Here is a 23,609-nt window from a genome sequence, read left to right as displayed (position 1 = left end):
TGCGTTAAGTGGGCGCGCACGCCACGATTGGCGTAAAGTAACTTAGCATTTAAAAAAACGTACAAATTCACTGAAAAAACCATAGGTTTCACACACGTTATAGTTAGGAATTAGCATTTAAAAAACCTTGCAAATTCACTGAAAAAACCATAGGTTTCACACATGTTATAGTTAGCTGGACATTTTACTGATAAAAAACCAATGAAATTCCCCCGTTATAGTTAGTGCAGGCAACTATAACTCACGCGACCGCAATCCTCTGCTGATGACATATGTGTCTTTATGAAAAAAAAATATTTGTAATATATGTATAGCTAAAATTTAATGGAAGAAGACATGGGCAAATAAGTGTCTAAATACAGTATTAGCATCAGCAGAGGATTGCGGTCGCGTGAGTTATAGTTGCCTGCACTAACTATAACGGGGGAATTTCATTGGTTTTTATCAGTAAAATGTCCAGCTAACTATAACATGTGTGAAACCTATGGTTTTTTCAGTGAATATATATATATATATATATATATATACATATATATATATATAAATATATAAATATATATTTAAATATATATTTAAATATATCTATATATACACAAACGTTAGCGGGATTTTATAGTTAGTCTGACATTTCACTCATACAAATCAGAGAAGTTCAGCAGTTACTTTTAGTTGAGTTAACTATAACCCGCGCCCCCACAATGCACTGCTTATGACCTCACATATTACATCACTCATGACATGGTCAGGGACTTCACTCATGACATCACTGGTTACATCTCAAATACCATCACTGAGGATGTGAAATCACTGATGACATCATCCAGTGATTGTGAGTGTTTTTAAAAGGTTTATGAGTGTTAAATATATATACCAAGGTGTATTGATGAATCAGTGGGTGCATGATTGACTGTAAAGTGAGTGATTAGGTGTCTCACTGAATGTATGTGTGAGTGACTGGGTTGTGAGAATGTCTGTATCAGTCTGTCAGATGTGTCTAAGTGGCTGCATGGGTTGGTGAGTTGGTACATGAGTGGCAGTATGGGAGATTGGTTGTCTGAGTACAATATGGGTGACTGACTGAGTGGGTGGGTTAGAGGATGAGTGAGTGCCTGCTTAGATGAGTGAGTGGGTGAGTCAGTGGCGATATGGGTTAGTGAGTGCATAAGTGAGGGGCTGTTTAGGTGACTGAGTGTGTGTATGGCTGTGTTGGTGAGTGAATGGATGTGCCAGTGATGTATGGGTAACTGCAGATGTGAAATACAGTATAGGTGAATGTTAGAGTATATGAGTGACTGTATGTGTGAGTGAAGGATTGTGATAGTGGCATTATGGATAAGTGTGTGCTTGCGTCAGTAACTGTATAGGTTAGTGAGTATGTGTTAGTATCTATATGAGTAAGTGAGTGTGTGTGTATCCATATGGGTAAGTGGCTGTGTGATTGACTGTATGGGTGAGTGAGTAGGTATGAGAGTGGCTCTATGAGTGTCTGACAATATGTGAGTGACTGTATGGGTGTATGTGCGAGTGGCTGTATTAGTGAGTGAGTAGGTGTATGAGTGAGTGAGTGGATGTATGCGTAGACCTATGAATCATTGAGTGGGTGCTAGTAGTAGTGAGTGAGTAGGTGTATGAGTGGATATATGTATAGACCTATGAATCATTGAGTGGGTGTGTAAGTACTAGTATGGGTGTATCAATGGTTTTGACAATGTTAGTGTGGAAGTTGGAGTGGGTGTGTTAATGATTATATTGAGGTGTGAGTTGTTACGTCAGTGTGGATGATGTCATTAGTGATATCATTTGGGATGTCATCAGTGATGTCACTGACCATGTCATGAGTGATGCAATATGTAAGGTCATAAACAGTGCACTGCGGGGGCGCAAGTTATACTTAGCTCAGCTAACTATAACTGCTGATTTTCTCTGATTTTGTAGGAGTGAAATATCCCGCTAAGGGTAACGTCCCTGTAACCTTTGTTTTCTTTCAGTGAATTTCTATGTTTTGTTTTCATAATTATAACGTCCTTGTATTTTATATCCATCAGTAGATATTGAACATTACAGATGCATTGTGACCACTTATTGTTGTATTTGTGATCTATATATTTAAAAAATTACATTATTCATCTTATTTCAAGATATATTTTGTTTTCGCAACTACGTCGTGATTGCCGAAGACACATAGCGAATACCGCGTGTTTTTGAGAAAGTGTAACACACGTACGTAGATATATTTTACATAAAGTTTGAGTCTAGCTGTTTAGTAAGATATTGATTTAACTTTCCCCTTTGTCTTCATTTGTCAAAAAAACAACACCTAAAATGGATTTACCTTGTTCGCAGCGACACCGGACGTTGTGATGACGTCGGTAGTCAGGGCTGCTGAGTCTGCAAGAAAGAGAAGTATTAAAAGGGATATGGGTTTGGCTAATGTGGACATTACTTGGATTGGGCAGAGAGGATTAAAGTTTCATCAGTTAGTGCCTTTGTGTAAAATCATTGTGGATTCATCAGCCCCTGACCTCATAATTGTGCACCAAGGTGGCAATGACCTAGGAACATTAACTGGAGTAGGAATGGAAATTCTAATGAAGGATACTTTTGATGAATTGATGCTGCTTTTCCCTCAATCTGTCTTGGTGTACTCTAACATATGCCAAAGGCCGAAATGGAAGTGGTCTAATAAAATCTGTCCACAGAGTGACAAAACCAGGAAACATGTTAATAAAACTGTTTCTGCTTTCCTCAGAGAGCATAACATGGGCTCTATCTACAACAACAACCTGTGTTTTGACATGCATAAATCTATAGAAGTGATGGGGTTCACTTTACAGACGAAGACAACCTGAAACTCTGCACGGAGTCTTATCTGTAGCTGTCTTATACACATTCTCAACACAAAGGCTCTTGACAGAGCCACCGAAGAGCCCAAAATGTTGTTCATTCTCATGCTAAAGAATTTTTTCTTAGAATTTTTGAAATTTGCGATGACGTCACGGTGTTTGCTAACACGTCGCGTAATTTCAAAACAATAGCAGACATTCAACGACCACCACCACTTTCATAAATTTTTAATAAAAAAATTAATTCTCACTTTTACAATACACACATTACTAAGTTAAAGAACATGTTTGTAAACATGTTTTTGTAGTAACGTTTTAAAAAACTGTGTTTGAACCGTTCTGTCCGTTTTTGCGATTATGCAGAAAGGGAGGATGACTTCTGTAACCGCAATGATTGCACCTTTTTTATGAGGTGTAAAACACATATATGCACACATTTTACAGTATTTTAGACACTACGGGGCTGATTAGGATGCCATCCCAGTGGAAACTGGATCGGCCGCCAGACATGCGGCGGTCCCGCAGCCCTGATTAGAATGTGACCGCCACCCTGGCGGTCGCATCATGCATATTTGACATTGCGGCAATGCCAAAATAGCATGTTGTGCATTTGCATTCAAAACGTGGCAGGCACCGCGTGGTGCCTGCACCTTGTGCATGCAAATGGAGTACTTCCCAAGTGCACCCCCACCCCCTGGGCCTGCATAGGGCCCCCAAAGAACATCCCCGCCAGCCTTTCCATGGCGGCAAAGCCGCCATGGAAAGGCCTTCACAACACACCATCCTACTATGCCTGCTAGGCACCGCCACCATATTGAGCGCCAGTTCCGCCCAGCTGTCAATTGGGACGATTGCCAACCGGCGGAAAAGCGGCAGACGCACTTTGCATCCACCGCGAAACCCCCCGCCATTGTAATATGGCTGGGGGTTTCACTCGTTACAATGTTGTGGCGGTCGGAGAATGTCACAACATCATAATGAGCTCCTGGGTGTTTATTAAAGTCATATTTATATCGGGGGATTTGTACTAAAACAATCTTTCAAACCAATTTTCCAAGTTTGCGAGTATACTGAGTATCGCGGAGACGACGGTATCTGCGATGATCGTGCCTTTATGTATAAACTGTAAAACACATATATGCACACATTTTATAGTGTTTTAGACACCAGGGGTTTATTAATGCACTGTTTAAAATCATTTTTTTAAATGTAGTTTGTATACAATTCACCTTTAAAATTGATCTTCCTGTTTTGCTGTGGCACCAGGCATTGTGAATAGGCCAATACCTGCGACAGTACACCTGGGCCACACTGGCAGTTGTGTCATCGACGCAAATATCGCGCATGATTGGAAAAATCAATTTTGGACACGTAACTCATGTCACTAATACCCCCATTCGTCAAACATGGGGTCAGAGTATCTCTACCCTGACGCCTTATGTCACGTTAAAAAAAAATTCAGCCCCGGGAACTATCCTCGATATATAAAATGGAGGCCACAATTTTCTGTTCAGTTTGCGTCCAGCCAATCACAGCATTCCCATTAGCGCGCTTTCGTGATTCACTTCGAACACGTCGCGATGTAACCGCGAGCACCACGAAACTGCTGCAACTTTCCATTAAGGTTGCATCCACACATTCAGAGCATCCCCGCTGGCACACGCTTTCATGGTTTATCACAAACTCCTTGCAATTTTCCCGTGATCACTGCGAAAACACAGCGAAATATCTGCGACCAGAGATATCACTCTACTGTTTGGATTTAATTTCTCAAGAACTACTAAACAGATTTGCACGAAGTAACAAAAAGCATAATCTGTGTAATTCATTCACTGACTGCTACGTGAACGTTTACTTCTTCGACCAAGCAATGCTGTAACAAAGATTTTTCTGTTAACATTAAATCTTGGAACTGTTGAATAATACGGTCCCTCTGTGCCTGGATGGCCATTAACTTATGCTTTAATCAATAAAATAAAGCCGACTCATAAAAATATCAGAACGATTCATCATAGATTTTTTAAATAAGGGTCTATTTTGTCAATATTTTTAACGTCCTGTAGATGGTCTAGCGGATTGCGACACTAATAGACCGAAACATCGATTATTACATCTATTCGTCAGTTCGATGCAATATGGGCAATGTTTAAATAAAATTGCCTTAAAAATTTCTTCTGTAAAGGTGTCCACAACTGTAACTGAGAAGAACACTTGATCATTCGTGAATCTTGATTTCCGGTTACATTGTGTTGGTTGTTTTATTTATACCCTACCAAATAGACTTATTTTTATATAAAAAAGAATTTTCTTTGAATATACACACCCGTGTTTATTGTAATTGTTTTTCTTGATTAATTGACTGTTATTTGTTTGAAGATTTATTTATTAAATCTCCTTGAAATTGGATTTCAAATAGGTTGATAGTAAGTTACTTAAATAGAGTTTACCTCATATATATTTTTTTTCCAAACAATTCTTTTGTGAACTAAATCCCTTGTAGGCACCCTTACCTGCTCATACTTGATCGCCCAAGCCATCAAGGGTTTATTGGGTATCCCACTACTTTAGATATAATCTGTGTAACAACATCTTCCTTTCTGCCAAATTTGGTGTAATTCCGTCCAGCGGTTCAGGCTATAGGTTCGACAACGCATTTCTATGGGAAATAACATTACAAACGCACCCTTATTTTACACCCATATTTCTCGGTCCTCACTGCACAGATCACTCCCAAACGTTCTTTGAGACACTGAAACTAATTTGACACTTTCTTTAGAAAATGTAATGCAGATTGGTCAAACGGCGCCAAAGTTATAGGGAAGTCAAAAGATTATTTTTCTATGGAAACTAGCAACTGCTGGTAGGATATATATATATATATATATATATATATATATATATATATATATATATATATATATATATATATATATATATATATATATATATATATGTATATTACCTACTGGCAGTCGCCAGTAGGTAGTTATAGTTAGGACCTATTATCCATAGGAAATCAGCAACATTCAATTTGGAATAACATTGGCGCCAATTTATGAATCTTCGCAAAATTTTCCAAACTTTTGGCCAGCTCCGGGCCGCTCCTATCCTGAAAATTTCACGGTGAGTCGTCAAGCGGGGGCCGAGAAAAAAGGGGGGTCCCAAAACGGGTTTTCTCCATGCATTTTCCCATAGGACCTGTTGACGCAGCTACAGCCTGAACTGCTGAACGGAATTACACCAAATTTGGCAAATAGGTAGTCCTCAGTTAAGACTCGTGCCTTTTGCTTAAATGGTGTAAATCCGTTCAGTAATTCCTGAGAAAATTAGAGTTAAAAAGATAGATATATCTGGGCGGAGCCTAACCACACATCTCATCGTGAGATCTGATTGGCTGTCAGTACTTCATCCAAGAAGTGTTGGCAGCTATCTTGGGACCAATATACATGATAGCACCTCATTAAAAAGCATTGCAGTTAATAGAAGGTTTTAAGACTTTAGTTACATAAAAATCATTTGTTGATGGTACCATACTCATTTTAGGAATTGTGGTGTGTTCTAAGGTGATTTTACCATGTGAAAAAGCCTTCTGCTGTGATATCATGAATCATGTTTGAGAGAAAACTATTTTCTCATGCTTTTCCCACAGAGGTTTGGAAGGTGATCTATAAGCTAAACTGACAGCATATTTTCCTGTAATTTCACATTATCTTTCTCAGTCATGTGAGAATGAAGTCTGACATTCTCAGTAAAACATGTACATCCAACAAGGGCAGAGACTGTCAGTTGATTCCTTTGTGTTCTACTGCAGCTTCCCAGAGTGTTCTAAAGAACAACTAGAGCGCTAACAGTCCTACTTATGACAAACGTATTGCACACCTGAAGCCATCTTGATTGGAATAAAGTGGTAACTCTTAAAACATTTAATTTAAAAAGGAACAAAATGAAGGGGTTCATTTTGCCATAGAAAGTATGATTAGTGCTGCAGAAAGAAAAATTAGGGCACATTTTGAGTGACTTCTCAAATCCTCGTCTATTTCATTAAAAACTTCTGACATGCAGACTGAAACATGCACTTTGAATACCAGCAGCAGACTTCCCTGGTGAGCAGTAGCTTTACTATAGTGATCTAATAAGCAACTAGAGTGCTAACATTCTGAATTTATGGCAAATGTGTGACACATCTGAATGCCTTCTTGATGGATTCAAAGTAAAAAACTGAAAGTATTTCCTACCGAGGAGACTGTAGTAAATGAGGAAATTAGGAAACTTCATAACAAATAAGTCTCCCAAAATGGCCACCAGAGACAAAAGAGCCCAAATGTAGCCCAAATATCACCCAGATGTAGCCCAAGTATAGTTCAATGACAGAATGTCCCAGAGTGTTCTAACGAACAACTAGAGCGCTAACACTCTTACTTATGACAAAAGTATGGCACACCTGAAGCCATCTTGATTGGAATAAAGTGGTAACACTTAAAACATTTAATTTACAAAGGAACAGAATGAGGGGGTTCATTTTGCCGTAGGAATTATGATTAGTGCTGCAGAAAGAAAAATTAGGGCACATTTTGACTTCTCAAATCCTCTTCTATTTCATAAAAAAATTCTGACATGCAGACTGAAACATGCACTTTGAATACCAGCATCAGACTTCCCTGGTGAGCAGTAGCTTTACTACAGTGATCTAATGAGCAACTAGAGTGCTAACATTCACAATTTATGGCAAATGTGTGACAAATCTGAATGCGTTCTTGGTGGAACCAAAGTAAAAAACTGAAAGTATTTCCTACTGAGGAGACTGCAGTAAATGAGGAAATTAGGAAACTTCATAACAAATAAATCTCCCAAGATGGCCACCATAGACAAAAGAGCCCAAATGTAGCCCAAATATCACCCAGATGTAGCCCAAGTATAGCCCAATGACAGAATGTCCCAGAGTGTTCTTAAGAACAACTAGAGCGCTTACTGTCTTACTTATGACAAAAGTATGGCACACCTGAAGCCATCTTGATTAGAATAAACTGGTAACACTTAAAACATTTAATTTAAAAAGGAACACAATGAGGGGGTTCATTTTGCCATAGAAATTATGATTAGTGCTGAAGAAAGAAAAATTAGGGCACATTTTGAGTGACTTCTCAAATCCTCTTCTATTTCATAAAAAAAATCTGATATGCAGACTGAAACATGCACTTTTAATACCAGCAGCAGACTTCCGTGGTGAGCAGTAGCTTTACTACAGTGATCTAATGAGCAACTAGAGTGATAACATTCAGATTTTATGGCAAATGTGTGACATATCTGAATACCTTCTTGATGGAATCAAAGTAAAAAAACTGAAAGCATTTCCTACTGAGGAGACTGCAGTAAATGAGGAAATTAGGAAACTTCATAACAAATAAATTTCCCAAGATGGCCACCAGAGACAAAAGAGCCCAAATGCAGCACACAAATCACCCAGATGTAGCCCACATGTAACCATTATGACAGAAGTGTGCAAAACACTTACTTTTTGTGTATTTGCAGTTTTATATAGTGCAGAATTGTCAGGTATTGGAGTGCTTTACATGAGCATTGGTTACATCACACAAGATCAAATTCATTTTGTTTATAGACATGGGGAGATTAAGTGATTTGACCAGAATCACAGAATGTTGAGCTGAAGCAGAAACTCCAACCTGGTTCCCCAGTTGCAAAGTCTGCAGCTCTGGAAGTAACACCACATCCTCTCCCCTAAGTGCAACATTTAATCAAGTGGTCAACTAGATAAAAAAACATAAAGCTTACAAATAATTTAAAAGTTCCTTGTCGCAATTTGAAAACTCAGAAAATATGTCCTCATTTTAGTTTTTTAGAGCACTAACCATAATTTTGATGCAATTAAGACCCTCTCATATATGTAATTTCTAAAGGAAATGCTCTAGGTATTACAGTTTTCATTAGATCAAGATGACATCAGGCGTTCCACACCTTTGTAATAAATATAGAATGTTAGCAATCTAGTTGTTCATTGGGATACTGTTGAGAGGCAGAGGCCAGGGGCACGGACTCTGAAAATTGAAGGCAGGTAGGAAAGTGTAGAGGCAACAATTTGACCACACTGGGCAGGCAGGCAAGAAGGGCAGTGGCAGCACAACAGACTATGGAGGGCAGTGGAAAGGGGGGCAGGGGCAACAAACCAACAATACGGGACTGGCAAGAGAGGCTGTGGCAATATAATAGACCATTGTGGGCAGAAGGAAGAGGCAGTGGTAGTACAACCATACATGCCAACAGACCCGTTTCAGCTAGGAAACGTCAAATGTTTTTAAGCTCAAATGGGCTTTATTTGATCTGTCTCCTGTCTACAATCTCCTCTTTTTCAATGTAACTCAAAGGGGCAAATCAATACCCCAGTTTTTTTTCAAAATCTCCCTCTTACCAAGTTCAAAATGTTCGCAAGTATGGTACATTGGATCATGGTAGGCTGGAGGAATTGGGGTAGGGACATGGACTCGGATAACAGAGCACAGGAGGGACATGGAGAGGTGCACCAAACTGACCCTACAGGGCAGGCATCAGGGTTTGCAGCAGCACAATACACCACACAGGGCATGCGGGACGGGAGTGCAGCACAACAATCCATAGAAAGCAATAGGGAGGGGACAGGACCATGCACATGGACAACAGAGAACAGAGGGGAAAGAGGCAATGGTAGCTAGCTGACCATAATGGACAGACAGGAGAGAAAGCTGCAGCATAACAGACCATAAAGGGTAGGAGGGACGGATCAGGGGCATTACAATGGAACAGACAAGCCAGGAGGGAGGGAATAGGGGTCTTCACATGGAAACAGCGGGCTGGGGGCAAGGGGGCAGGGCAGGAGCAGCAAGATGACCATGGAGGTCAGGCAGGATGGGCACTAGAAACAAGACACACCATGGAGAGCAACAGTGAGACTATGATGGCATACACACAGACCCTGGAGGGAAGGTGGGAGGGGGTCAGGGGCAGCTAGCTGACCACACAGGGAAGGTGGGAGGGGCCATGGCAACACAGAAGACCATGCATGGCAAGCGGGAGGGTTAGTGGCAGCACAATGGCTATGATGGGCAAGAAGGAGGGTGCAGGGGCATGCACAAAGGACCATGGAGGATAGAAGGGAGGGTCAGGACCTGGGCACAGACAAGAGAGTTCAGGGGAAGGGGCCGCACAACAGACCGCGTGGGGTAGGCAGGAGGAGCAGTTGCAGCACAACAGACCTGGGAGGGCAGAAGGGTGTGGCAGTAAAATGGACCATGGAGGACAGGAGGAAGGGGATAGGGGCATGGCATGTGGACAGGCAGGGTGGAGGTGGCAGGGACAGGTTACAGTCATCTGACAATGCTAGGCAGGTGGGAGGGGAGTGGCAGCTCAACAGAACACTCAGAGTAGATAGGAGTGGCAGGTCCATGGAACATGGTGGGCAAAACGGATGGAGCAGGGGCATGCACAAAGATATCGGAGGGCAGGGGGAAGGAGAATAGGGCAGCAAGCTAAGCACAGAGGCTAAGCAGGAGGTCAATGATGGGCCATAGAATTGGGCAATGGAGGGCAGGAGGAGTGGACTGGTACATCATGCTAAATGGAGGGCAGTTGCAGCACATCAGACCATGCATGGCAGGAGGGAGGAGGCTAGTCCATGCATTCAGACAACAGAGGATAGGGAGGAGGTGAATGGGGCAGCAAGCTAACTGTTCAGAGAAGGTGGGTATTAGGAACTTTATTGTTTTTAAAATGTGTGTCTGTGCGAACTACTTAAAATAGGAACAAGTATGCAGTATAATCTCACTTTTATTCAGGAAGAAGAGGACGTTTGTGACTGTGACTCCGGGCTCACTTGGCAGAAACACCCCTGACCCTCCACGCCCCATCGCAAAATGTAATGCCCGTGAAAAGGGTAGGTGGACGCAGTGTTATATAGAACATAGTCCTGAGAGCACGATTGAAAATGAAAACTAGATATAGTATATGATATAAACTATGCACCAAAAAGTGTGATATAAGATGAACCGGGGCATGAAATATAATATGCAATACATTGTGCGCAATGACAGATTCATTGGAGAGCGCGAGATAGCACAGGCACTAGCGCGTGCTATGCAATATGCGCCTTGGAGTGTAATATGCACAGGGCAGTGTTGTGTAACCTAACTAGTCTCTAAAGTTGTAATGTAAAATATGTGCTGGGGAGTGTAACGTTGCATATGCACTGTGACAAAGATATGGATCCCAGATTGTAATATGTATGGCATAGCGCTGTGCGTTATAACATAGGCATCAAGGAAGGCACTTTAGATGGTGCAATATAACCCGTGCGAAGGCAAGTGTGGCATGACATATTCACGGGTTGGTGTTACAGTGCACATGGGCTAGAGAGTGTCATAGCATACGCACTAGCTGGTGGAATACAACACAGAGGTGTGTGGCACTCGGCGGGCACTGGTGGGTGTAACACAGCATTGGGCTCAGCCAGGAGCACGCTGTGACTCTCAAGTGAGGTTCGACTCCTTTCCAGAGAGTAAAATAAAAAGTATTACACAGCCGGCGGTGGATGTGTGTTTTATTAACTGTGAGGGGTGTTTCTTGCATAGTTTGGTCGAATTTTTGTCGAATCCCCTTTGAATGGCTTGGTGTGCGTGTGTATTAAATGTGCCCGTAAATAGTTACCCATGTTTGTATAAATAAACGGCAAGGGTGTCTACTTGGAGAGTACCCACCGGCGGGGGTGCATGGTCGCCTTTTAATGAATATCACGCAAATCGTCATGGTGATAGGTACATACGGTTTGTCCAGCATGTCCTTGGTGTTTCTATAAATATATATATTTTTAAAATAATAAAAAACTAAGGCCGGCCCCGGGGGATGGGGTCCCGGGGGCCATAAGTGGCCTGAGGAGGGGGGCAACGCAGCCCCCCTCCTAAAGAATTGTAAAAAGAAAAGGCCATGACCCAGGGGTTTAAAATAAATAAAAGACAGGCATCGTGCCGGAGGCCACGCCCCCTCCTTGCAGCACTCTGCAAAGTTGGGGAATTAATTCCCCTTCAAAACTGAGGGTCCCTGAGGGCCAACTAGCGCAACAGGTATCTCCAGTATGCGCCAGGGAGCTGCGTTGCAGACAGGTGTTCTGAGGCCACGCCCCTTTTTACACCTCTATGCAATGCAGCTCTGTGACGCTTACTGGAGGTACCTAGTGGGCTAGTTTGACCCAAGGGACCCTTAAGATTCAAGGGGACTTAATCTCTTACCTTAGAACGGCCACAGGGCGGGTTTACACAGTGGTGAAGGGAGGGGACGGGGCCTAAGGTGACGTGTGCAAACACGCCATGTGGCGCCTTTTAAGTTGGGGAAATAATTCCCTTTCAATCCTGAGGGACCCTGGGGGCCAACTAGGCCACCAGGTGCTTCCAGTAAGCGCCACTGCGCTGCGTTGCAGAGAGGTAGTCCAGGCCGTGTCACTTTTTACACCTCTCTGCAACGCAACTCTGTGGCGCTTACTGGAGGTACCTAGTGGTCTAGTTGGACCCTAGGGACCCTCAGGATTCAAGGGGACTTAATTTCCCAACTTAAAACGGCCACAGGGGGTTTACACAGTGGGGAAGGGAGGGGATGGGGCCTGAGGTGACGTGCGCAAACACGCCCTGTGGCGCGTTTTAAGAGGTAGTTTTAATCCCCTGCCCTATTATATACTAGGGGATTACAGAGGAGGTCATGCTAATCACAGGGGGACCCCAACGCATAGTGTTTCCTAGTGTATGTAGGTGTTTTCACTGTATTCTGAGTGTCTTTTAACATAGCACTGGCTCATGGCTGGTTAGTCAGACTCAGTTACCACCAGTATCCGTCTGGAAAAGTTGAGGGTACAGGATGATTTTGCAACAAGGCTACTTTCTGCTCTTCTGTTTGTTCTTTCTGCACGTTATCCTTCTTCCTGCACTTTTCTTCGTCTTTGAGGACTTCTGTTGCTTCTTTCTGCATTTCTTTTTTTTCTTTCTGTGCGTTTTTTCTTCTTTCTTCACATGTCCTATCTCTGTAGGCATAGTTAGAAATTAGCATTTAAAAAACCTTTGAAATTCACTGAAAAAACCATAGGTTTCAGGCACGTTATAGTTAGGAATTAACATTGAAAAAACCTTAGAAATTCACTGAAAAAACCATAGGTTTCAGTGGCGTTATAGTTAGCTGGACTTGTCACTCGTACAAAACCATTGAAATTCCCCCTTTATAGTTAGTTCAGCTAACTATAACTCGCGCGCCCGCAATGCACTGCTGATGACGTCACATATTACATCACTCATGACATGGTCAGTAACCTCACTCATGACATCACTTATGACATCTCAAATTACATCACTGATGACATCACTGATGACATCATCCTTGTAATAGAGTAGCAGACCTCCTCTCCCCCTAATATAACCTTTGATACACACATTCAAAAATAGAAACTAACATTTTCAAAACAATGGACATACCAATACCAATTTCAACAACCTATTCAGTAATTCTAATATCCACATACACATCCACTCATTCACCAACAGTCCTATACAGTCACTCATACATGTACTCACTTATCATATGTACTCATACACCTATACATCCTGTTACACAACGCCACTCATCCATAGAGTTACTCACACACATAGTCACTCATGCTAATAAAGAATCAAATATCCATTTACTTGCATATACAGTTTACACACACCACCACACTTACTTCTACAGAAACGTACACATACTTAGTCTTTTAAACAATCACATATAGAAACACATACTTATTCATACAGGAACTCTTCCAATCTCTCACTCTCACATATACTCACTTATACACACCAATAGTCACATATACTAGTTTAAAACATATGTAGTTACTCATAAAGACACTATTGAGACAGTCATTCACTCACTAACACACCCATGCACACACTCATCCACCCATACAGTCCTGCACACATGCTGTCTTCAACACATACAAACAGTGAGTCACTCATTCATGCACCTATGCACTACGTAATACCCCCCACCAAACCATACAGACACTCATACTGATACTCCAAAAACCAACTAATAACCTATATAGACACTCAGGTAGCTACTCACCAACCCATGCAGCCACTTATACACAAAGTGAGAGACTGATACAGATATTTACATATTTAAACATTACTCACTAATCCATGTATTCACTAAGATACACTTAATCAGTCAGTTATACAATCAATTTTTCAAAAACAAATCATCCATTTAGACACTTATATACCCATTTATTCTTCCATCGACCTTGAGATATACATATATAAAACATATGTAATTTTCAGAAAAACACACATACACTGGATGATGTCATCAGAGATGTCATCAGTGATGTAATTTGAGATGTCGTCAGTGATGTCATGAGTGATGTCACTGACCATGTCATGAGTGATGTAATATGTGACATCATCAGCAGTGCATTGCGGGCGCGCGAGTTATAGTTAGCTGAACTAACTATAACGGGGGAATTTCAATGGTTTTGTACGAGTGAAAAGTCCAGCTAACTATAACGCCCCTGAAACCTATGGTTTTTTCAGTGAATATATACATATATACATATATGTATAAATTTATTTAGAGGTTTTATATAGCGCTGGCTGGACCCGGAACAATCCGAGCACTTTACATGAGAATCAGGATAGTAAAGGCAAACAACAATAATTCGTATGCATTATCAAAACAGGTGAACAGAAGTGAAAACAGCTAGAGTTAACACATATCAAATAGACAAATGAGAGGAGCAGGGGACATGGACATATATAGCATGGATAGGGGAAATCAAAATGTTGTATAAAGATGTGAGACAGGAGAATGATGCTAATAAGCGGTACAAACAAAATGTAAGCAGCCCGGAGTAACAACAGGATTAATAGAAGAGAAACAGTTTGGGCTAACACATATTGGATAAGCAGATAATTAGAGCAGTTCAAGACGCAGTAGGAGAGTAGGGGAGGAACGGAGTAGTGGACGGTGGGCGGGTGAAATTAGAGCATAGGTTAAGATCCCCAATGTTTGTTGAGGAGGTGAATTTTGAGCTCTTTTTTAAAGCTGATGTAGGAAGGGTTACATCGTAGGTCTTTGGGAAGGGCATTCCAGATTTTTGGGGCATTTCCTGAGAGGGAGCGGGATTGTGTGGATTTCTTTTTGTGCAGGGGTGGGACCAGCAGGAGAGTGTTAATGCTTCTCATTGGTCGTGCGCTACCCGCTTTGCAGAGTTTGTTGGCGAAGTACAGAGGTGTATTTTGATGGAGGGCTGTGTGTGTTATACATGCAGTTTTGTAGGAGGATCTGCCTTCGATGGGGAGCCATTTAAGAGTTTTGAGGGCTGGGGAGATGTGGTCGAAACGTTTGCCGTCGGTAATGAGCCTGGCTGCAAGGTTGAGAACAGATTTGAGAGGAGCAAGGTGGACCTTGGGGATTCCGGAGAGGATGGCGTTGCCATAATCAATTCGCGAGAGGACCAGAGATCGAACAACTAATTTAAAGTAATCAGTTGGGATAAAAGGTTTAATTTTCTTAAGGTGACGGAGAGTGAAGAGGGCTCTCTTAGCCGAGTTTTTGGTGTGTACATTGAGAGTTAGGCTCTTATCAATGGAGATCCCAAGAGATTTTACAGAGCTGGACAGGGTGATTGAACAGTTGAGGGCGTTCCGGTCGGAGATCCAGGTTTGGATGGGGAGAGGGTTCTTTTTTAGGGAGAAGAGCATGATTTCAGTTTTTTTAGGGTTGAGTTTAAGATGATTTGATTGGAACCAGGACTGAATCTTGGAGACGATATTATTATGATGAATGATATCCGAGTGGGTTTTGATCTTGTAGTAGAGTTGGGTATCATCAGCATAGAGGTGGTATTGGATTCCGGCTTGTTTTAGAATGAGAGTGAGGGGTTCCATAAAGAGGCTGAAGAGAGAGGGAGAGAGAATGGATCCCTGAGGAACTCCTAGGAAGACTGGAGTGGAGTTAGATAGGCAGGCATAAATTTTGTTTTGCTGTTAATGCTGGAGGTCGGAGACGAACCATTTATGGACTGTATCATTGAGGCCGAAGCGATCTCTGAGCACATTAAGTAGGGCAAGGTGGTTGACTGTGTCAAACGCTGCGGAGAGGTCACGGATGATAAGTAGGCAGGACTCGCCATTATCAAGGGAGTGGTGGATGTCGTCAACAATGTTTAGCATGGCAGTTTCGGTGCTGCAGCCTTTCCTGAAGCCTGATTGTAGGGGGTCTAGGAGGTTGAGGTTTTCAATGTGTTTGTCTAATTGGAGCAGGACACATTTTTCAAGGGCTTTGGAAAGTAGGGGGAGGTTAGAGATAGGGCGGAGGTTGTTAAGGTCATTGGGGTTGGCATTTGGATTTTTGATGATGAGAGTGATTTGACCAAGTTGGATGGAGAAAGGGACACACCCCGTGGCCAGGGAGGTGTTGATGATTTTAGTCCAGAATGGGGCAATGATCTGCCTGAGGTCTTGGACAAGTTTGGAAGAGAGGGGGTCTTTCGTATGAGATGACGGTTTTGGTTTAGCAATGATGTTGGAAACTTCGAGTTCAGTTACAGGGTGGAAAGTGTGCCAGGAGGCTTTGTTTTTGAGTTGGGGGTTGGAGGTGTTGGATTCAAGAGGTGCCGTAGTGGGAAAGTGTGAAGAATGGTTCAGGGGAGTATATATATATGTATGTATATATATGTATGTATATATTTGCTGCAGTGACAAAGCCCAAAAAGTGAAAAAAAGAAAATGCTGGGAGCTACGTTATATTGTTTTGTGCGAATGCATGATGATGCATACACATGCATGTGTTGTTATGTAAGCGACCATGTGTGACCATGCTTGAGCGCTTTTAAAATTATGCAAGTGCTTTTTTTTGCTTTGTTTACCAATTCAAGATGGGACGGTTAGTAAGCAAAATAAAGGAATATCACAAAAGTGCTTTTTTGTAGCATAATAATTAATAATGTGGTGTTGAGGTGAATGGAAGATGGGATGGGAAACATGGGGGAGTGCAAAAGTAGAAGGTGAGGGAGAGCAACACGGGGGATGGAGGTGAAGCACACATAAGAGCAAGAGCATCACGGAGTGTGGAGGGAAGGAGAGAAGCACTTGGATGAGAGCAACATGGAGTAGGAAGCACATAGATGTGAGAAAACAACACAGAGCGTGGCGAAGAAAAGCACATGAGAGACAACTGGAACACGTGAACTGTCATGGAGCTCTTAAGTAATTATGAGTATGTAGTTCCTTAAAAGTGAGCAGTGCAAGGACACAAGTAAAGAGGCTATGTTCCTGTGGAGAGACAAACATATGATGGACAAGGCAAGCCATTGAACAAGAAGCAAGCACATGAGAGTGACAATAAAGCCAACCTTTGTAAATTCTTGCACTGTCTAGAAGGCTCGACCTAAAAATGTATTATAGCACTAGATTGCAAGGCCAGACCTAATCGATTTGCCGATGCTTTTTTCCTAAGCGAGGTAAAACCGTACAGCGGGTATATATAGAATAGGCAAATAATAATATTCCTATATCCTCCAAATAAGCTAATTTGGCCCTGTGTATTGGTGCCCTGGGATGCATTGTTGAGGTGTGGTCTTTGTGCCCTGGGATGCTTTGTTGAAGTGTAGTCTTTGTTCTCAGCACTCTCAAGTTTACCCAAACCATGTATTAATAGCACATGTAGTCCATGCCTTTTCCTTTCTATCTTAAAATAGTTATTGCTGTTTTCCTGTTATAAAATCACGTGTACAAATACCAGAATACAAAGGCGAAACCTGGAATGGATTAGCCTCAAATGCATGGAAATGGGAAACTTGAGAGCTCTGTGTTTAACTCTAACAACAGATTTTATAACAGTAGAAAGAATTTACTTGAATGTTAGAAAGTGAACCACACTTGAAGCACCATCTCCACTTCAACTGTTTGTAATACAGTTTACAATGTTTTTAATGTGTAAGGGAAGTCTTGTGCAAGGTCGGTGGCCATTTTACATTGGTAACAAATATTTGTTGGACCTAGTGTCTTCCATTTTATTGGGTACAGTACATCACAACTTCAGATATTCTGGCTTAATTGGTCATACTTGGCCACACTAAAAAAAAGTATTGGTAAAGCCAGTAGGTGTTGCCTAGTAACCTATTGGCTTTACTAATGCATTTTAAGCAAAATGGTTTTAGCTAATACTGTAAAGCATCAGCAAGAAATAAAGGAAAAAAGACTTCATGACGTGATGTGTGCATGATTGTCTATGCATGATGATGTTATACAGCCACGTCATACAAGTGCACATATGCCTGATGACATATGTGCGTGCATAAGCCGCCATCACCACCCATGCCTACTGAATGATGCAGGGGCCATTTTGTTACATTTATTTACTGGTCAAAGATAGTGAACGCTGCTTAGAGCATTGAATAAAAAAATGACATTTCAATTGCGCATAAGTGCATTGTTCAAAACAAAGTAGCCAGGCAGCAAATGGTTGCTGTCGAGCACTCCAAAAAATTTAAAAATAAGTATTTGATCCGGTGGGAGCGCAGCGAAGGAGCAGGGGAGTGGATTGTGGGGAAGCAATGGGAGAATGCCAAACGTAAAGGATTAAGTACCTTTTTATAAAAAGCTAGAATAAGGGGAGAAGGGAGAAACGTAGAGCACGTGGGGGTGGGTATCTAACAAGAAATGCTGCACACAAGAGAATAAGCAAATGGTGGGAGAACAAAGAGCATGGGACGGGTATTTGGCGGGGTAAGCAGCACACGAGGAAGAGAGCTGGAAAACACATGCACCTTTATGGCTCATGGAGAGCTTAAAAAGAAACACAAAAGTTTCCTTAATGTGAGCAGTAGAAGGATACAAATCAACTAATCAAAAGGATGATTAAAAAGCTATTCTCCAAGGGAGGTACAAACAGAAGAGAAAAAAAGGAAAATCTTCGAATAAGAAGCAAACATCGAGAGTGATAATACAGTCAATCAATGGTGAGCAATGAGTGGGCTCTAATCCCACCGTAGGTATTGAGGGGCAGATTTATGTTTGACTTGCGCCTCATTTACGCCGCCGTTGCGTCACTTTTGTGACGCAGCAGCGGCGCAAATCCTGCGCCATGGTGCGGGGTATTTACAACGTGACGCATCTGGGAGATGCGTCACGTTGTAAAGCCCTGCGCCACATGTAGGCGTTCCAGGGCAGGTGGGGGCGTTCCGGCGCAGGAACGCCTCCTAAAAGTGGCTGAGTGAAATCTACAAGATTTCACTCAGTCACTTTTGAGCCCATGCTGCGTCAAAACCCTGCGCCTGCTTGAAGCAGGCGTAAGGATTGACGCAGCATTGTGCAGATAGGGCACCCCAGAGCCTTGCTGGAGCTGCGTCGCGCTTGCGACGCAACTCCAGCAATGCGCCACTTTTACGGCACAGATGCGTGACGCATCAGTGCCGTTTTTGCCCCATGGTGCGCCGCATTATAAATGCGGCGCATCCATGATGGCGGAGCTGGGGCGCAAAATAACTGGCGCATCCCTGCTGATATGCAGGGATGCGTCAGTTATTATAAATCTGCCCATTAGTATGTTCCACAAGAGGCTTTAGCCACAGACAGAAAAAAAGCCACCTGGTAGGCTAGACCTGGAGATGGTCTCTGAGGTAGGGCTATAGCGCTTACCGCCGCCACCTTACAAGAATAACACCAGATTGACTCTGCTGTGAAAGTGCAAAGCTCTGTAACCGCCGCTCTTTGCCACACCGTGCAGAGCTTGTATGAATGCCAGCAGGGTCCCCGACCAGCCATTAAACCACGCTGCAAGACAAGAAGCCGGGCTGCTTTCTTTGTAACACTATCTGGTGCCATAACATGGACGGCTCCAGCCTTGTAAATCAAACAGGTGGAGCTGGTTTAACTAAACCTCTGCTGTGGCCCAGCAGCTGGAATTCAGGACAGGAAGGCCGTGCGTTCCAGCTCTTCAGTGTGAAACGCAAAGGGCGGCATAGAGACGGAAATCCAGCCATGAGCGACCTGATGTCCTGGATTCCGCTGCAACTCCTGGATTCTCCCACATTGGACTGGATTCAGCGGGCAGGGAGATTTCCAGATAGGCCAGTAGCGCAGAAAGGCAAAGTACTGACGTTTCTATCTCCCCCACACTTATGTACTAAGTGGCCGAAAGCTAACACGCCACGCCATGACCCACCTTCGGGTGCAATAGTATGTCAAATCTTCCGTGCGTACCAGACACGTGGATGAGGCTTTTCAAAGAGTTGTATAAAAACAACGCAATCCCGCCTGTTCCCTCAAAATGTTAAGAGTCCGTAGACAACAATTTGCAAATTAATGTGTTGTTTGTTTGTTTATACTTTATTCGATAACAAGGTATCATAAAAGTAATTACATTTCGAATTAACATAGATACGACCACAGGAATGATAACATAAAAATATACATTTACAAATTTCATCCAGAAAAAGAAAAAAAAAAAAAAGAAAAAAGGGAGATTAAGTAAAACAGAGGAGTAAGAGAATAAAGACAAGAGATACATATCCAGTTATAAAAATTGTTTGATGTAGATGGTAAAGAGAGACAAGATGGCAATCTAAGCAGAGCTTGCTTCAACCAGCTTAGATCGTAATATCCAAGCTTTTCCAAGATATTTGGCTACCCCACAAACTACCAGCAAGGATGTTGTGTCCGTCGTTAAAATACGGAGGGCCACTGATGACTGCCTGGTACCCAGATTACTACAAACTGGAGTTAACCAGCGCTTTCTAGGTGCCCTGTACGCCTTGCAGGCAAACAGGAAATGCCCCAGTGACTCAGTAGGATTAGAACATCCAGGGCAAGCTGTGTGATTGGATTTAGAATTTTTCCAATTATTTGTAAAAACATTAAGAGGTAGTGTGCCAAACCTCATTTTGAGGAACAAAGCTCTGTCCCTTGGTGAGGAGATGAAATCTAAAAAAGGTTGCAGCTTCGGAGCTGGCTTGCAGGTCATGAATGCATCAGTTAGAGCACCCAACTTTACGTCTGTCAAAGCCATTTCCTCGACACTTGACCAATATAGTTTCTTAATAATATCTTTTTGCGGGGGCTGCTGCAAGAGCCATTCATCTTTTAGCCCTATCTTAATTACCATGTCCCTCAGATTTTTCAACCATGGGATTAGTCTGAAACCATTTAAAGCAATGAGTTCGTCAAGGGCGGCTGCATAATTGCTCAGTTCCGGGGTTCTCCTGAGCCGGGCCCAAAATAAAACGGGCCGAAGGCCAACAATGTCTTTAATGGAACGGCGTCCCAAATCATAAAGTAACGGCTTAATAGGAGTGGAAACTGGGAGACCCACTAATTCTCTCATAAATTTATGTTCTGCAGAGACTAAATCAGCAACTCTTTCGAATCCCCACAGTTCAGATCCGTAAGTAGCAGCAGACAATGCCTTGCCCTCGTATACTAATAAGGCAGGGCTAATAGGCTTAGTTGATGATAAACGGTGGTCTCTAAGGATTGCTCCTGCCACTCTCTTTAGATTTAAAGTCATTTTGGCAATGTGCGAATCCCATTTCATTCTAGAGTTTATCCTAATCCCCAAATAATCAAAGGCATCCACTACTTCTAAGGGGGTGCCATTTAATGCGACGGTGGTTTTTTAAAGTTTTTTGTTTCTAGATAATACCATCAATTTGGTCTTAGTAGTATTGATGGTAAGTCCACGATTGTCGCAAAAGATACAGAACTTGTCAAGCAGTTTCTGAAGACCCATAGGGGTCTTAGACATGAGGAGTGTATCGTCTGCAAAGAGGAGGGTGGGTGTTTTTTCCCCCGCCAGGGCGGGGGCATCCGCTGGGTCCTCCCTCAAATGGTCTACCACCCCATTAATAAAGAGGGAGAACAGTGTCGGAGCCATCACACATCCCTGGCGAACCCCCCTCTGGACAGGGATACGGTCAGTCAATTGGCCTTCACTCCCCCATCTAATTCTTGCATATGTGTCCTCGTGCAGTCTTTTGATAAACTCCAAAAGGTATCGTGGCAACCCCATTCCATGTAGAACCTGCCAGAGTTTAGCCCGGGGAACGAGATCAAATACAGTTTTAAGATCAATAAAGGCCAGGTATAAAGAACCCCCGCCAATCAGGACAGTCTTCCAATATATGGCGAGGAATCTGAACACCTGGTCCATAGTGCCCACTTTCTTCCTAAACCCTGCTTGTAAGTGTGATAAGACGTTTCCCTCTTCAAGCCAGGTCCACATTCGCGAGTTGAGAACCCTGCCAACCACCTTTTGGATGACATCGATTAAACTTATTGGCCTGTAATTGGCAGGGTCCTCTCTCGCCCCCTTCTTATAGATTGTGACTACCTCGGCACCCTTCCATGAATCAGGGATAGCATGGCCTCTTAGCAGTAAGTTCGTCACATTAGTGATGAGTTCTTCCCATATTAGGGGGTCATGAAGAATCAAATCGCCTGGAAGGCCATCAGGGCCTGCCGCCTTCCCGGAAGCTATGCTTTTGATGGCGATCTGGACCTCCCCAGAGGTAAAAAGGTCCATTGGATCAGGCTGTAAAAAGGTTGGGTTAAGGTCTGGACTATCAAACGTGAGGTGGTCGGGCTCTACCTCGTTACAATATAATTTTGAAAAATGCACAGACCACTGCTGTTTGGTTATATTGTTGGGGATTGGTTCAGAGTCTCTTCTGGATAGTTGAGTTATTAAGGTCCAGAAGATTTTAGAGTCTTTTGAAAAGGCTGCATACTTAAGTGCTTGCCAATGTTCCTCCTCCCAAGCCCGTTTAGCAGCTGCTATGGATTTTTTATAAGCTTGCCTAGCCAGCCTGACAGCTATCGGATCTTTATTCCGAAGTGCAAGTATGATCTCCTGTCTCAGGGTTCTACATTCGTTGGTAAACCATGGGTTGCCTCTCTTGGGTTGATGATTTATGCCAGCTTTTGGACCTTTTATTATGAAATGAGAGCCTATGTCCTCAATGAGGGTTTTATAAGTGTTAATAAAGTTAGCATGGTTTGTCACAAGCGACCCTACATTGAGGTGAGCAAATTCAGCAGCCTTAGAGGCCACTAGGAGGTTTATGGAGGTTAGGGTATCCTCATGACCTGATACTTTGTGCCATTTCAACCTTCTATTGCAGTTTGTAGGAGTTACTGCTTTTGAGGCCAAATTCAAATTTAAGGAGCTTGGCCTTGAATTCCATTTAAAAACTGCACAGAGGGGATTATGGTCACTATCTGGCATCTGTTCTACCTTCATATCAACCACCTGGTCCCAAGAATTTGCATCTATGATAATGTAATCGATACGCGATGGCCCATGTAATCTATTAAAGGTCATAGCCCCATGTGGATCAGAGAGAGTTATTCCATTTAGGGCACGGAGGTTAAATTCCAGAGTGAGACCGGTCATCTGGAGTGCCCTTGCTGACCATCTCATAGTAGGGCTCAAATTTAAAGGGGGGATACAGTTTTTACTGTCTTCCTCAGTGATCCCTAAAAAGTCAGCGTCTCTTAGGGGTTCGTACGTACAATTCAGATCACCACCTATGATGATATTAGAGAGTGGTGGAATACCTGACAAAACGTTTTCCAGAATGGAGATGGTGGCAGAGTTTTGAGTGGGAGGGCCTCCTCTAGCGTATACATTGAGGAGGTCAACTCTAGAGCCATTTCGGGGCCGTTTGAAAGATATATGAAGAAGATCTACTGACTTGGCATTATG

The sequence above is a fragment of the Triturus cristatus genome, chromosome 7 (genome assembly GCF_964204655.1).
Source record: "Triturus cristatus chromosome 7, aTriCri1.1, whole genome shotgun sequence".
In the NCBI taxonomy this organism is placed as follows: domain Eukaryota; kingdom Metazoa; phylum Chordata; class Amphibia; order Caudata; family Salamandridae; genus Triturus; species Triturus cristatus.
Note: the sequence above shows the minus strand (reverse complement) of the source record.